At 32.7% G+C, this 16,025-nt stretch overlaps 1 protein-coding gene and 1 long non-coding RNA gene across 6 annotated transcripts in view; one reads left to right on the forward strand and one right to left on the reverse strand.

Moving 5' to 3' along the window:
* LOC122272636 (uncharacterized) overlaps positions 1-6,015 on the reverse strand; it is a 114,658-nt gene extending 108,643 nt beyond the window's left edge. For all 5 annotated transcript variants that reach the window (XM_087163526.1, XM_087163527.1, XM_087163528.1 and 2 more), the window contains exon 1: positions 5,838-6,015. The gene's annotated coding sequence lies outside the window, so the exon portion shown is untranslated. The remainder of the gene's footprint in view (positions 1-5,837) is intronic.
* The window catches only part of LOC139426405 (uncharacterized), a 47,430-nt gene continuing 34,906 nt past the window's right edge, over positions 3,502-16,025 (forward strand). The window contains exon 1 of the long non-coding RNA XR_011637676.2: positions 3,502-3,667. This is a non-coding gene — a long non-coding RNA (uncharacterized LOC139426405). The remainder of the gene's footprint in view (positions 3,668-16,025) is intronic.

Genomic DNA, 16,025 nt, shown 5'->3' on the forward strand with positions numbered 1-16,025 from the left:
AAAGAAAATAATCAAATTATTTGAACATGATTAGCCAGATCTAGATTTTTTTTTTTTTTCAAGACGGTTTTTCTAAATCACTATACTATACATGGCTCAGGCTATCAATAAAACTTTCTAAAAACATCGATTCAATTTCAGTTATCACCGATACATTCCTTTCATCGAAACAAATACTCGTTTCATCTAGACAATTTTTTCAGCTCATCATTTAATTAATTGTATTCTTCACCACATAACCTTTTCGACAATGTTGTCATTTCTATTTTAATAACATTCTATTGCTCTATTTCATATTGAAGATGAACTACAGGGCAGTGCAAAAAGTTTAAAATGTATAAAATAAATTCCTCTTAGCAGTCCCCTTGAAAATAAATTAATAACTTTAAAATTAATAATAAATTCTATGTTTTTTCAAAATTAAGATAAATCCTTATCAAGAAAATGAGTTACATTGAGGTTTAATATAGTAGTACGTGATCTAGTTCAGTTCAAGTTTATTGAATAAATTCATTCTCAATTGGTTAGTCTGCGCAATTTTATTTGACATATGAAGGAAGTTTTAATCCTGAAATCTCTCACATAGAAACAATTATCGTCTATCATATTAACTGAAAAATAAATTTTATTTTTGTCCTTAACTGTATGCAATCATTAAGGATAGATGGCAGCACTACTTCGGAATCGTGCAGCAGAAATTCAACATAAGGGATAAAATAAAATAAAAATTCGGAATGGAAAATTTTACATAAAATTTATTCTTGAATTACAAGCTACATCTTGCAAAACAAAAGCATTTTCCAGAATGCCGTTTTACTTATCAGTTATCTAGAATTATTTTCTTGTAGGGGGCGAGGGGTATAATAGCAAGGAAAAGTGCTTTTTTTTCACTGTAAGTAGGAAAAAAAAAGAGAAGAAAAATTGATCGAGAATTTAAAATTGAAGAATCCTTATTTTCTCTTTTTCGCTCACAACATATTTATTTAAAAAAATTTAAATTACGTATAATTTTTATTTTAAAAAATTTGCATGTTATTAAAAAAATAAGTTTTTAACTAAAAATAAGGAAAAAAAAAGAGTTGAGTTAGAAGCTTTAATTAAATTATTGGAGTTTTTATGGTATTTATATCTGCTGGTTAAGAACTAATTCAATGTCTAATTTTTCTTTATGTAAACTTTACTTGATTTATGATAATTTCGTTCCCATTCTATTCATTTTATTTTATATTTGTAGCGTGCATAAGAACAGTATCTGAATATATTAATGACATTAGTAAAGAAAGAATAGTGTTAAATAGACGAATGATAACAATCATATTTAGAACAATTACCTAGTAAAAAAAAAGAGTAATATTCCCAGAAAATTGTCTTATTTCTATATACGAAATGCTTTAAAATATTCTAAATAAGAATAGTTAAATATACTTAATTTTATGCATTAATCTGTCAATAGCTCCAATTTTTCGGGTCTGTTTATATATATATATATATATATATATATATATATATATATATATATATATATATATATATATATATATATATATATATATATATATATATATATATATATATATATACATATTTTTTTTTTTCTCAGCATATTTGTATTACCTTACACTGCATTCCACCACTACTTTGGATAGTTTAATGTTCTAAATCAGCCGGGTTATTAATAAAATAAAACTTGTTTACAATTACAATAAATATAAATTTTGGTACCATATTTGCAATAAATTAAAAAATTATTTTTAATTTATTTTTAAAAGCGAATTAAAAAGTTATTTTTAATTCGCTTTTAAACTAACTTAAAAGAAAAATTAGTTTCTTTCATTTAATTATTTTTTTTACTTCTTACTAAAATTGGATTGTAGATTTTTCTTTATTTATCTGCATGGTAATCAGCACGATAAAGAACTATCTTTATTGTTTTTATTAAAACAAACTGAAAAATAAATAGCTTCATAGTCAGATTTTCATGGAGATCAAAAGCGTACTAGTACTTTTGTCCACCATATGATAGTAGAAAGAATATTAATCTTAAAGACGATATTAGTAAATGATTTTTTTAATACTTGATGTTTAGATAACTTAAAACTTATAGCTAAAAATAATGTAAATACAAACATACCGTATATAAAAACAGGGTGCGTAGTCAAATTATTCAACAAAAAATAAGCACCTTTTAAGTACTTTTTAAGCACTCAAAAATATTTTTAAGCATTATATACATTAACAAAATGCAAAATAATTTTCAAAGACTTTACACGATCGTGATATAATAATTAGTTTTTGACAAAGAACTCTTTCCTTGATTATACTAGTCATTAAAAAATGATCAAGAGATTTTTCGGTTCGATTTCAGAGGGTGGAAAATGAAGCTTAAAATTGAGAATATCTTGCAAAATGCAGCAGAGTTACACGTGAGAGTGCAATAATCTCACCAAACCCAGCTCACTATACGCACATGCAGATTCGCATGTATTTTATCAAATCTGTAAAATGATTTGGAGCTTTCATACGCTATGAACCGACGGTAAGCTGAAATAGATTGTGGTTGAATGAATTGTGAAAGCTTTGAATAGAGCACTTTTGCGAAATACATGGCGAAAATTCGAAAAGAAAAAAATTTCATTTTCGAAAAGGGAAAATTAAGCACTTTTTAAAACATCCAAAGAAAAAAGCACGTTTAATGGCTTTTTAAAAAACGAAAATAAGCACCGATAAGCACTTTTTAAAAACGCTACACACCATGAAAAAGTTTAAATATCGCTTTATTAGTGCTTGAAAATTCACAATATCTAAATTGCACGAATTGTTTTATAATGTTATTTGTTAATAAACGTACATTTCTGCTCCTTTTTTTTAAATTTAGTTTATGATATTTAATTTATTTTATCAAGTAGGCTGCGCCCTCGAAAAAAAATTCTGCAGACGATTAAAGACAAAAAAGAAAGAAGCAAGAGCCAATAAATCCTTTCTTTCTAAACAAATAAAAAATCAAACGTCATACAATGGCTTTCTTAAAAAGTAAAATCGGTTTTCTCTAGATGTAGATTTTATTCGGAATCTAGGAAAAAGAAAATCGATCTATTCCAAGATAACCGCCAAATGAAAATAAAGAGAGCTTTGCAATTTTCGTCAAGCATAACGCGTGGACAAAACAATGAAACAGGGTATCTCTGGAATGAATTATAAACTTTTTGTTCTTTTTTTTCGAAAGGTGTATAAATCATCTGCAACATCACAATCGCAGCAGTTGAATATCGTTTGGCGCTAACGTTCGTTTTATATATACAGGTTTTTTTTGGAAGCAATAAGTGAAAACCTTGAAGATTCGAAGACTGCTGCAGGTGTTGGTTAGAAAAACGTTCGAAATTCGCCAAAGTAGCGAGAGAAAGCTTCTTTTTTCATTCTCATTGCACCTGCCTTCCCCCCCGTTAAAACAGTTTCACCCCTCCCCCTTTCACCTGTCCTCGTCGAACTTGCGAAATGCCTATTGATTCTGACGAAGTCAGAGAACGGTAAACAAGTAAAAAGCTTCTTTGAAAGGAAAACAAGCAGCTCGTTTCGGAATCATTGCCTTTTTTTCACTTACTTGTGTGATCAGGTGATCCAATAGTTTTCTTTTTTTTCTTCACCCCCATGGAGATAGATTTTATTTCATGTAAGTGTTCACTTTGTTTTAAATACAGTAAATTTAATGTTTACAAAAAAAAAGAGAGAATTCTTCCAATTGTACCACCCATAAACATTTAAATTGTAGTAACAAATGCAGTTTAACCTCGCTATAAAGAAACTCGGGATATAGTGAACACTTAGTTAAAGCAAACATTTTCAGTTGTCCCATCGTCCCATCCGAACTGTTATTTAATTAATCAGGGTGCGTAACCAAATTATTCAACAAAAATAAGCACCTTTTAAGCACTCAAAAACTATTTTTAAACACTTTAAAAAAATATCATAATTAATAGGGTTGTGAAGTTTTTGATAATTGACGGTTTTCTCTTGTTTTAACCGCCATGTCAAAAGAAAAAACAAAAAAAAAACAAAAAAAAAAAAAAAAACTTTTGGCATTGTTTTTGACATTTGTCAAAAATCATGAAATTTTGAATCATGGTAAACGAATGACGTTTTCATACGCTACGGATTGACAATACGCCGAAAAAGATTGAGGTTGAATTAATTGAGAAAGCGTTGAATAGAACAATGTGAACTCCGTCATTCTGTATAATTCGTAGCGAAAATCAACATAATAAAGGAAGAATCTCATTTTGAAAAAGGGAAAATTAAGCACTTTTTAAAAACACCCAATGAATAAAGCACCTTTAAGGGCTTTTAAAAAAGGAAAATCGAAAATAAGCACCTTTAAGCACTTTTTAGAACATCCTGTAACAAATACAGTTTAACTTCGCTATAAAGAAACTCGGGATATAGTGAACACTTGGTCGAAGCAAACATTTTCAATTGTCCCATCCGAACAATTATTTAATTAATGTCATTTCATATGTTTATAGGGAACAGATTAGAAATTGGCAATTTATTTATGGTGAACACAAATTTTCTTTTTTCCAAGTATTTAAATATATGTTACACAATTTTTTAGTCTATAAGTTAATTTGTAAAGTTAAAAAATGAAGTATTTTACGTTGAACAGATAAGCGAATTGGTTTGCACAAAAATTCCAATTTTAAGCGGCAACTTTGTTCAAAAATGAAAGAAATAAGAAATATGAATATCTAAGTAATTCCAAAAACGGCGAAAATTGAACAGATAAGCACTTAAAAAATTTGTTACAAGGAAACTTCTACTTCGTTATACGGAGAATATTTTGAATGCTATTTACTAGGCCGATTAAAAATTCCGTTATAGGAATTCGCTGTAAAGGAACTTCTTTGAAGAGGGGTTTAACATAAATAGTTATTAATTCATTTATAAAGCATATTATATGCATATTATTTCCAACAATATTACCACAAAATTCTAAAATTATCTTTTTTTAAATTTTGGATATATTAAACCATTGTTAATGATTAATTTATTACTGGTTCTACAAAGGATTATCTATGTATATAATTTACTATGGATATAATTTTCTAATATCAGTTGATGGGTTCTTGTTTTAGCTATCAAAATTATGTCAAAAGAACTTAAAACTGTGATGGGTATTTTATTTTTAATATATTCTAATAACCACTTTTTTTATTATACACCATGTAGTGTATGCTGTTTCCATTTTGATGCACTTTCGGAACCCAATTAAAAGAGCGTAAAATTTACATTTTTTTTCTTCCATAATGTCAAAAATATCAGAATTTTTGTAATTCAAAACAGGGCTCTCAAGTAAGGATATAACATTTCTATTTTCATTTCAAGAGAAGTATAATATCAGAGGCTCCAGCTATTGCGGACTGTCCGTACTTTTGGAAAATATTTTTCATAGTGGTAGGAAGGGTAATGCATTTATATATATTTAATTAGAATCAAAAGAATTTTGTCCACAACTAAATTTAACAGTTAACAGTGTCCACCACTAAATTTAACAAGCAATTTAAAAAAATACAGATAAGGTTATAAAGACAAAAGCTTAAGTTTCAAGAAGTAAATATTTTTAAGGCAGTTTATTTCAAAAAATTCTGCTTCAGTTCACAACAGCTGAAAAATAAATTCACAAAAACCTCAAATAGTTTGATTAAACGGTCAACATGTTCAGCGATCCAAATAAAAAACTGGTAGTAGAGTTTTTAAAAGGATATTCGAAAACTCATCATTTTGTATTAGTAATATTTATGTTTTAATGTAAAATTCATGATTTAATAAACCTAATTTAAACTTACTTTGTTTTCCACTACGTAACGTGTTTGAGAAGTTCACGTGAGACGCTACATTATTCTATACTCCATTGCAAATTAAGAAAAGATCATTGCGGTGTAGGATTTAAGTAATCATTCGCGACCGACTGCATGTAGTTCCGTTTTATTTCGTAATCAAATTAAACGAATATGCTTTCAAAACAATTTAAAAAGATTTTAAAAGTTAAACACGTCAAAAAAATTTAATTCTTGCTATCTTTTACGATATATATCATAGAATTATTTTTTTAAAAAATGGTCAGTTGTTTCGAAATCTTATTGGAATCCTAGACTTGGCGACATATTTTCATAAACAATTAGAACATTCGTTCTTGAAAAAGAAACATCTATATGACGTTGCAAGAGCGTTTGAGAGATTTGATTGGTGCACTAAAAATTGCGCGTCTTATGATGCTGACATGTTCACATGCTCAATGACAAATCAGATGCGAGTTAAAGAATTTAAACTTTTGATTCGCTGTTGAAGAAAATCGTCTGCAAGAAACATATATATAATTCTTCCATCAGTTTCTTTAAATGCTAACAGAAAGGCGAATATTTATTACGATTTTTAGATAACATTTTTATTAATTCTCATTACTTTCTAATTGATTATTGTTGAAAAAAAGAAAGCAAGCAGAAAGGACACTGTGCAACGTCGTTTCAAGATTTTGCGACGTTGATATTCGTTAGCGCTGCGAGCTTGGGATCTATTTGACTTGAGCTTTGATGAGGGAAATGGCGCTTTCCATAGGGATAATTGTATTTTTTCTTAACTTGCAACAGAGTAAGTTATCTCTGGGTGAGTCTTTTAAAGAAGTAACAAAATTAACCATAATTTGACAACCTTTTCTAGAACAGCAAATTACGGTTGAAACTTTTAATCAGGGTATTAGCAAGCACGATCTTAGACAGTACTTTCTAAGTGAAGCGACATACAATAGCTCTTTGTTGTTTAACATGTTGAACGCCATGTGGGTCACCGGTGACAGGCACTGAGTTTGTTCGTAGCACCACGGCGGTTACCGGTGACCGGCGAAGCCAAGATTATTAGAAACACATAATTCGAGTAAATTTTTAATTTTTTATATTATTATCGTTACTAAAATGGTTTGAAGAAATTAATGAAATATAGAACACGCAAAAATAGTTCTATTTATATACACAGAAATGCCAACTTTCTCCGGACAGCGAATAAATATTTTCAAGTGGTAGTTTATTAATTGTGATTTTTGGTTTCATAAATTCAATTTAGTAGATTTTTATTCACCACTAATTCTAACCAATTCGTAGGCTGATATAATTCACCACTTTTTTATATATGCCATGTTAAACTCCTAATACTAAAAAAGATTCAGTGGTTTTAATATATTTTTGTTTTAAAACAGCTTGATTACGTTAACTTAAAGTGCATAACAGTACATACATTTTTATTTTATAACCGTTGTTGAGCAGCCAACCCAATTTTTTGGGTTTACGATTGCTAATGTAAAATCCATAATGTAAAATCCATAATGTTTAGCCGTGTAATTTTGAACTCAATCCAGAAGACAAGGGAACTCCTGGATCAAGCATTGAAAGAAAATTGCGTTCTTGGAGGACTTCTTACGTTACAGATATTGGTGATTTGAAGAAAAAAATTAGGTTGCCAGATCAGATTTCGCCCACCGTTTATTTGTACCACATATTTATTCAAACAGCAGCAAAAAAATGCTTGGAGAAATTTTAAGTTAAGTCACGTCTTCAAATTCACCATTATTGGGTTTACGTCTGCCAATGTTCAACGTCGTAGCCCGCATTCGTGTTACATATAGAGGAAAAGCCTTAGCCTTGCAATTTTGAAACCATCACAAAATCCATAATGTTTGGAACAAGCAGTGAGACAAACTAGCTTTCGTGGAGGTCATTTTGATAGAACTAACGCATTTACGCTTCATGGAAAGGAAAACCACGAAAACCTCCCACAATCTGATGGCAAGGGGGATTCTAATCCATTATTCATCGAGCAATGGGGATATTTTGAGTCAGCACTGTTGTCGTTGCGAGCTGGAAGCAGAAGTTCGTACCGACCAACCGTCTCTCGGATTCGTACCTGAACTTTCTGTGAATTGATTTTTATCTAGTAGTAATTCCAAACACTTAAAAAGAACATCTGTAAATAATTCTAAGCCACAGCTTGAAACAAAACCTTTAGAAAGAGTGTGGCTTATCATTGCATTGCTACTTAACCTTAAGCCTCTTTTTCGGAAAAGATTCAATCCAAACATGAAGGTAATAGTGACCACGTGTTCATGGAACTCTGTTTAGCATAAACATTCAAAATGATTGCGTAGGCGACCAAAATTAACTGGACAATGATCTGCAGTAAATGATCGAATCTTGATAGGAAGCCCACGCTTGCTGTAAAACAAATTTGGTTGTAATAGTCTTATTATCATAATCATACACACATCCCACTTAAGTTTTATTTTTGACAAAAAACGTGGGAAAAAATCGTTTCAGATATATGCATTGCTTAAAACAATTAAAGGATAATGTAAGTCTTGTACAAAATAATGGTATAAGCAGTTTTTTTTCCCCTACATAAAATGGAAGAAGAGAGCCATAAATACAAATTTTTTATATATTTTTAAACTTTGCAGTTTGCAAATTTTGTGTTTGACGTCGAAGACGACGCTTTAGCGACTGAGAATTTATTTTGGCTTTCAATTTAATCTAAAAACAGAGCCTAAAATTCGACATTCAGTAAGCGTGTTGTTTCCATGAGTGCGATGTCTCAACGAAGTCATTTAGCCAAATCAAAAGTTTGGAGAATTGTTGGCCGGTTAGAGGGGGGCCAAACCCAAATCTAAGTAGCAGAAGCCATTGAGGTTTCACAAAGAGTCATTTCCAGGATTTGGAACCCTTTTTTGGAAACTGGAGATGCAGGCCCCAGATCAAGGCAAGGGAGTAGACGTGCAAGAACGCCCAACGAAGATCGTTATTTAACGCTAACGGCACGAGGACGCCGAAATATGTTGTTGTAGTTCATTTACGTCACACTAGAGCTGCACAATGGGATATTGACGACGGTCTGGGAAACATCCCTGAGGATAATCCGAAGACATGCCATCATAGTTATGATCCTCTGCAGAGGGGATTTCACCTCCGTTTCGGTGCCCCGACAACCTGCAAGCGAAGTCGTGCACTTTACGGTAGAACAGTTTAACGAGAACCAATACCGCACAACCTCGGTCCCTACGCAGACTAATCCAAGTGATCACCCACCCGCACATTGACCGCAGCCAGTGATGCTTGACTTCGGTGATCTGCTAGGAACCGTGTCTTAACGATCAGTCCACTGCGGGACTACGCCGAAATATGAAAGCCACTCTTCTTCTACAACACCTTCGTTCGGTTACTGGCACCACAGTTTCAACACTAACTGTCCGAAACCGCCTTCACTCTGTAGGTCTGTATGCTCGCCGACCATAGGTGTGTGTCATGTTAACAACAAGACATTGTCGTGCCCGCTGGGAATGGGCAACGGAGAATGTGAACTGGTGGGGAAATAAATGGCGCAATATTCTTTTTCTGTTCATCCTGATAATAGGCGTATTTCCATCTGGAGGGAACGCGTTACTAGAAACAACCTTGCGTTTGAGCACGAAAGAGTAAGATTTGACGGTTGGAGAGTGATGGTCTATACTGGGATCTCCATTGATGGGTGTACCGATCTCCATATCATTCAAAATGGAGCTCTGACCGGTCGCGGATATAGAAATGAGATCCTAAGTACATATCCTAAACATATTGTAGTCCTTTACATTGCAGTAATTGTATATGACTTCATGCTAATGGATGGCAATTGCAGGCTACATCATGCTAACTTGATCAATGATTTTTTGGAGGAAAGGATCATACGAATGGATTGGCCAGCTTGTTTTCCGGACATGAATTCAATCAAGCATGTTAGGAACATTCTAGGTAGAAGAATTGCTGAACGCCTACTACCCCCCCAAACTCTCCAAAAACTGGAAAAAGCTCTTCTGGAGGAGTGGGACATAATGCCCCATCCCCTCATTGATATCCTCATTGACTCGATGCCTTAAAGGGGTTCAACGTTGCTGGTCATCTAGGGAAACCATACCCTCTCTTAAAAACGATTTTCTTTTAAGGAAACACCTTTTTTTATTTGTTTTTCTCGCATGCAGAAATTGTGTTGTTTTTTTCCTACCCGAATGCACAGTAAAGCGCTTTTCTTCCTGGTTTAATTATCTTTTTACAATCACTTTCTGAAAAAAAAATTCAATAACAGTACAAGATAGTAGTTATGCAATTACTTTTTTATCTTCCTGCATAATGTTTAGAGAAATAAACTAAAGAACCTTTGTTGAAAACCTAAAGATATGGTATAAACAAAACTGTTTAGCACACAATGACAGATCTTAACTCAAACATTAGTTTATTAAAATCCATTAGTTCGTCATCTATGCCTGAGGGATATCGAATTAGATTAATGTTTTAAAAATTCTTCTAGCTTTAATTATCTTCCCGTAGGAAAATTTGCCATAGGTTTGCTATGAAAAAATGCCATAGGATATTCCTATGGGATTTTGCCTATGGTAAAATTTTGCCACATGCGTATGGCAAAAATTACCATATACGTATGGCAAAATCCATCACGTATATGGCAAAATTTTACCACAGGCAAAACCCCATAGGAATATCCTATGGCATCTTGTTATATGGCAAATTTTTGCCATAAAACTAAGGTGTGCTACAACTTATGAAGAAATTTTTCTATAGGCTATAGTACACCTTTACCATACAGCTATGGCAACATTTCCAAACTGGTATTTTATCATAGAGTTATACATAAAAAAATAGTTACCATTTAATTGTAACAATCTTTTGCATCAACCACTTTCTAAAATTTTTTCCAATAGCCGTATAACAACCGCGATGGCTCAGGGGATAGAGCATTCACCTTCCAAAGAGGTGAACCGGGGTTCGATACCGGCGATGGCTGGTCGATACGAATTCCGCCTCCGGCTTGCACCGACCACAGTGCTGACTGTGAAATATCCTGAGTGGTTTTCGGATCATGTGTTAGAGTCCCTTTGCCGCCAGACTAACCGTTGGAAGTTCTCGTGGTCTTCCTCTTCATGTAACGCAATTGCGGGTTAGTTCCATCAAAAAATCCTCCACGAAGGCAAATTTCTCTCAATATTTGATCTAGGAGTCCCCTTGCCTTCTGGATTGGGTTCAAAATTGCAAGGCTAAGGAGTTGAACATTAGTAGTCGTAAACCCAAAAATTGGGTCGGCTGTTCAACAGCTGTTATTAAAAAAAATTTTTAAAAAATAATAATAAACGTACAAGATGGCAGCTCTGCAATTGCACTAAAATCCTTCTAAATAATGTTTAGAAAAATAAATTAAAGAGGAAAACGTTAAAGATATTGTATATTAATTAGAGTTGAATAGATAGCTTCAGTTGATTTATTCAGCAGAAAAGAAGGTAAATTAGTTCACCTGTTTCAACGTAGAAGCGCTTAAAATCGACATTTATGACAATGGCAACGAGAAAGAATGTTTGACTGCTGCGGTAGATAATCTTTAAAGATTAACTGCAGATTTTTATCTTTTATTGTGTAGAATTACCTAAAATTTATTTTCAAATGATATTCTTTCAATCTTCTGTTAAGATAAGGAAATGCTACATTTCATTTAAGGAATTTAATTGAATATTATCGATTAAAAGCAGGGCCTAATCAGGAAATGAGGGGGCCCTAGGCACAAAACTATCAGGGGTCTCCTGGTCGCTACTTAATTTAAATTTATATTGTTACTTAATTATGTGTTTTTTAAATTATTTGTAGCGTAAGTAAATTATGATATGCTAATAAATTTGAGCTTATATTTATTTTAAATTTTGTCAAGTCATAATTCTAATAGACAATTTTTAAGGAAAACTATGAAAAGAAATTATTTGTAACATTTAGTGGTATTATTTGTAACATTTAGTACCCCAGGAATGTAAGGGCCTTTGGCTTGGGATTCTAAGGGATGAATAGAAAAAGGGTTCTAATTTTATTTATCTATTTATTTATTTATTTTTTTTTTTTGTCATAAGTCCATTTTTCTCTATTGCTATCTGCTACACTTCAAAAATATTCTGATACATTTTTTTTCTATATATTTATTCTTTATATTGTCGAACAGCTGATCCAAAATTTTAGTTTAAAACTACCAATATTCAACTCCATAGTCTTGTATTTTTTAATTCATTCCAGAAGACAAGGGAACTCTTAGATCAAGTATTGGAAGAAATTTGCCATAGTGGAGGACTTTTTGATGGAACGCGTTCTATGGAAAGAAAAACCTCCTAGGGTTAGCCTGACGGCAAGGAGACTCCGTCTACCACTGAGAATATTTTACGTCAGCACTATGGTCGGTGCGACGCTCATGCGAAATTCGTATCGACAAACCATCGCTGGGATTCGAACTTGGGTCACCACACTGGGAGATGAGCTTTCGATCCCCTGAGCTAAAACAGCTCAGTGACACATTTTTATATCTTTGACACTTATAAAATAATGGGAAATGTTATATTCCTCATCTAATACTAATTGCTTAAAACGATCGGACCCATCAAGAAGTATAAACGGTGGTTCATGAAAAAATATTTTTTAGCATATTGCACTAGTATTCTTGAAAATAGTGGCTCTGCAATAGTTTCGTTACAGCGAATTTTTTTTTCTGTCAAGTAATTTTTTATCGGAGAGTTAAATAATATTTTCTTTACAACGAAGTAGTTTCGAACTCTCGTTCAGTCGCTTGTGGAATTGACTGACTCTCGTAATTCAATTCCTGAGAAAACTATTCGACTAATTTCGGTCAGATTTTGTATTTTGTCATGTAAAATTACATTCTTTTAAATGATGTAAAAAAAATTTATACCTTACATTTCCAAATTTCTTCAACTATTATTAAATAAAATAATAAAAAATAATAAATATCTACCAAAATTTATTTTTTGCATAAAATTATTTTTGGACAAACAAATTTTATAATTGTGTGCAAAAAGTTTTCAACTCGCTTAAGATGTTTTCAAAATACGGCGAAATGCGAAGCAACGTAAATAAAGGTGTCCAAACTTTTCTGATAAAACTGATATTTTGGGAGTCAGAAACCCGAATCCGTTGAAAAAAAGTTATGTTTTTGTGTCTGTTTTCGTAACTTAAAATATCGTCTGCAATTATTAATTAGAATATTTGAGATCACTCCCTCTAGCAATTAAGATTGAATTCTAGAACGTGAAGATGCGATCATTAGATCGAAAGTTATTCAAAGTAGTCCGTTTTTTTCCGCACTGTTCGTTAATGCTAATAGAAATTACCTCTTTGGAAACTATTTCAGCGTTTAGAGATCTTTGTAGGATAGAGTATATTTTTTGTGCACCGACCACACTGCTAACGTAAAATATCTTCAGTGGTTGGCAGATTATGGGCTAGAGTCCCCTTGACGTCAGGCTAAGCTTGGAAGGTACTCGTGGTTTTCATCTCCATGTAACGCAAATGCGGATTAGTTTCATCAAAAAGTCTCTCAGGAAGGCAAAATTCCTCACAATACTTGATATAGGAGTTCCCTTGTCTTCTGGATTGGGTTCAAAATTACAAGGGCACGGAGTCGTAAACCCAAAATTGGGTTGGCTGTTCAACGACGATCATGAAATATAAAAATAAAAAATCCCTGTACATGAGCCGCGGTGGCTCAGGGGGTAGAGAGCTCGCCTTCCAATGAGGTGAACCGGGTTCGAAACCCAGCGATGGTTGCTTGATATTAATTCCGCACCCGGCTCGCACCTACCACAGTGCTGACGTAAAATATCCTCTGTGGTAGACGGATCATGGGTTAGAGTTCCCTTAACGTCAATATCGTGGGAGATTTTCCTCTTCATGCAACGCAAAACGAGGGTTAGTTTTCTCGAAAAGCCCTCCATGAAAAAGAATTTCTCCCAATGCTCGATCCAGCAGTCTCCTTGTCTTCTGAATTGTGTTTAAAATTGCAAGACTTCAGAGTTGAACATAAGTAGTCGTAAACCCAAAATTGGGTCATCTGTTCAACGACGGTTATAAAAATCCCTATACATTGAGCCGTCGTGGCTCAAGCGACTGAGCGCTCGCCTTCAAATGGGGTGACCCGAGTTCGTATCCTAATAATGACTGGCTGATGCAAATTCCACATCCAGCTCTTATTGACGACAGAGCTGACGTAAAATATCCTCAGTGGTAGGCGGATCATATTTTACAGTTCCCTTGCCCCCAAGGCCGTAGGAAATTTTTGTGGTTTTCCTCTTCATATAACGCAAACGAGGGTTAGTGCCATCAAAACGTCCTCCACGAAGGCAAATTTCACCCAGTACTTCCTTCAGGAGTTTCCTCGTTTTCGGGATTGAGTTTAAAGTTACAAAGTTACGTAGTTGAACATTGATAGTCATAAACTCAAATTTGGGCATGCTGTTCAACGAAGGTTATAAAATAATAAGAAATCCCTGTACTTCTTCTTCATTAAAAAAAAAAAAAAAAAAATACCGTTGCATAGTGTTAGTCACAAATCTATTTATTGATCGAGCTTTATTTCATTTTCGTTACTGCTGTCACATTTTCCCAAAACTCGTGAGAAGTCAGTTATTACTCATTTATAAAAATATTGAAGAATGCACAAGAATTACAATTTATCCTTGTACTAAAGTCATTCTAGAATTCAAAATAGAAAGAAAAAAAAAAGAAAAAAAGAAAAGACGCAATCACTTAGATTTTCTAAGACGTAACACAAAGTTTGCATGATTATCATATCACACTTAGAGACCATTGAATTAATTGTTTAATAAACGTTAAGATTTAAAAATGTTAACATTCGAAGTGGTAGGTAATTGAAAAGCGTTAGAAAAGCACCCTCAAATACAAAAGGTTAACTGATTCTCATTTTTTTTTTTTTTAGAACAATTAATAGTAAGAAACGGGTCTAAAAAATCGAACAGGTTCAGTTATAAATAATTATCACTATCCATCGAATCAAGTAGGGGCATTCATTTTCTATGGGGAAAATAAAAACCATAACTCTCTTAGCGGGAAAAAACTTCTCATAAGGATAGTTGTCAAAATAAAGAAACCGCTTCTTCAGGTTTCGCACGCAAAGCAACTTCAAAACAACTAAAAGAGGGGCGACCGAAGAGAGAGGGGACCTCTTAAAAGAGGCCTTTAAGGAAAAACACGCCCCATTCTGTCTGGCTTTGGGTTAATAGAAATAAAAAAAAAGTAAATGAATGTAAAGAGAGAAAAAACTGATGCGTCAATACACCCATAATTATCGGATTCTGGTGTTTAATTGGAATCATTTAGGTGTCGATTAATTTTGGGGCACCACGCGTGGTGACAGTTGCTTGAAAAATTACAGGCTAAATAATGTGAAAAAATGGAACTAGGTGTTGATGCAAAGCTAAGGGAATTCTATTATTATTATTTTATTTAGTTTTAAAACATAAGGATCTGGAGGTTTTTTTTAGTAAAAATTTTGAATTAAATATACCACCCCTCAATAATGTAGAATGGAAATATTAGTTTTTGACATTGATTAATTATTTAATGTTTTTTTTTTTTCAGATCGGATTATTTGTGTTTAGTTCATGCGATTTTTAATACTTAGCAATAAGATTTGAAGCTTTCAGAGGTTTGAGGGACTGACAATAAATTACGAAAGAAAATAAGTATTTTTGAACAACCTCTACCAGCAAATCAAATTGTAAGCTTGTAAATGGTAGCAATTACTTGTTATTTGCAATATCTGTATGAAATTTCGTAAATCAAGCTTAAATATTTAGGGAAATATGGAAGGAAAATAAGTATTTTTGAACAACCTCTGCCGGAAAATCAAGTTGTAAGCTCGTAAATCGTAGCAATTACTTGTTATTTGGAATATCTGTATGAAATTTCGTAAATCTAGCTTAAATATTTAGGGAGATATGGAAAGAAAATAAGTATTCTTGAACAACCTCTGCCTAAAAATCAAGTTGTAAGCTTGTAAATCGTAGCAATTACTTGTTATTTGCAATAGTATAAAATTTCGTAAATCTAGCTTAAATATTTATGGAGATATGGAAAGAAAACAAGTATTTTTAAACAACCTCT

The sequence above is a fragment of the Parasteatoda tepidariorum genome, chromosome 5 (assembly GCF_982258835.1).
Source record: "Parasteatoda tepidariorum strain Cologne lab strain chromosome 5, Ptep-v5.0, whole genome shotgun sequence".
Classification (NCBI taxonomy): domain Eukaryota; kingdom Metazoa; phylum Arthropoda; class Arachnida; order Araneae; family Theridiidae; genus Parasteatoda; species Parasteatoda tepidariorum.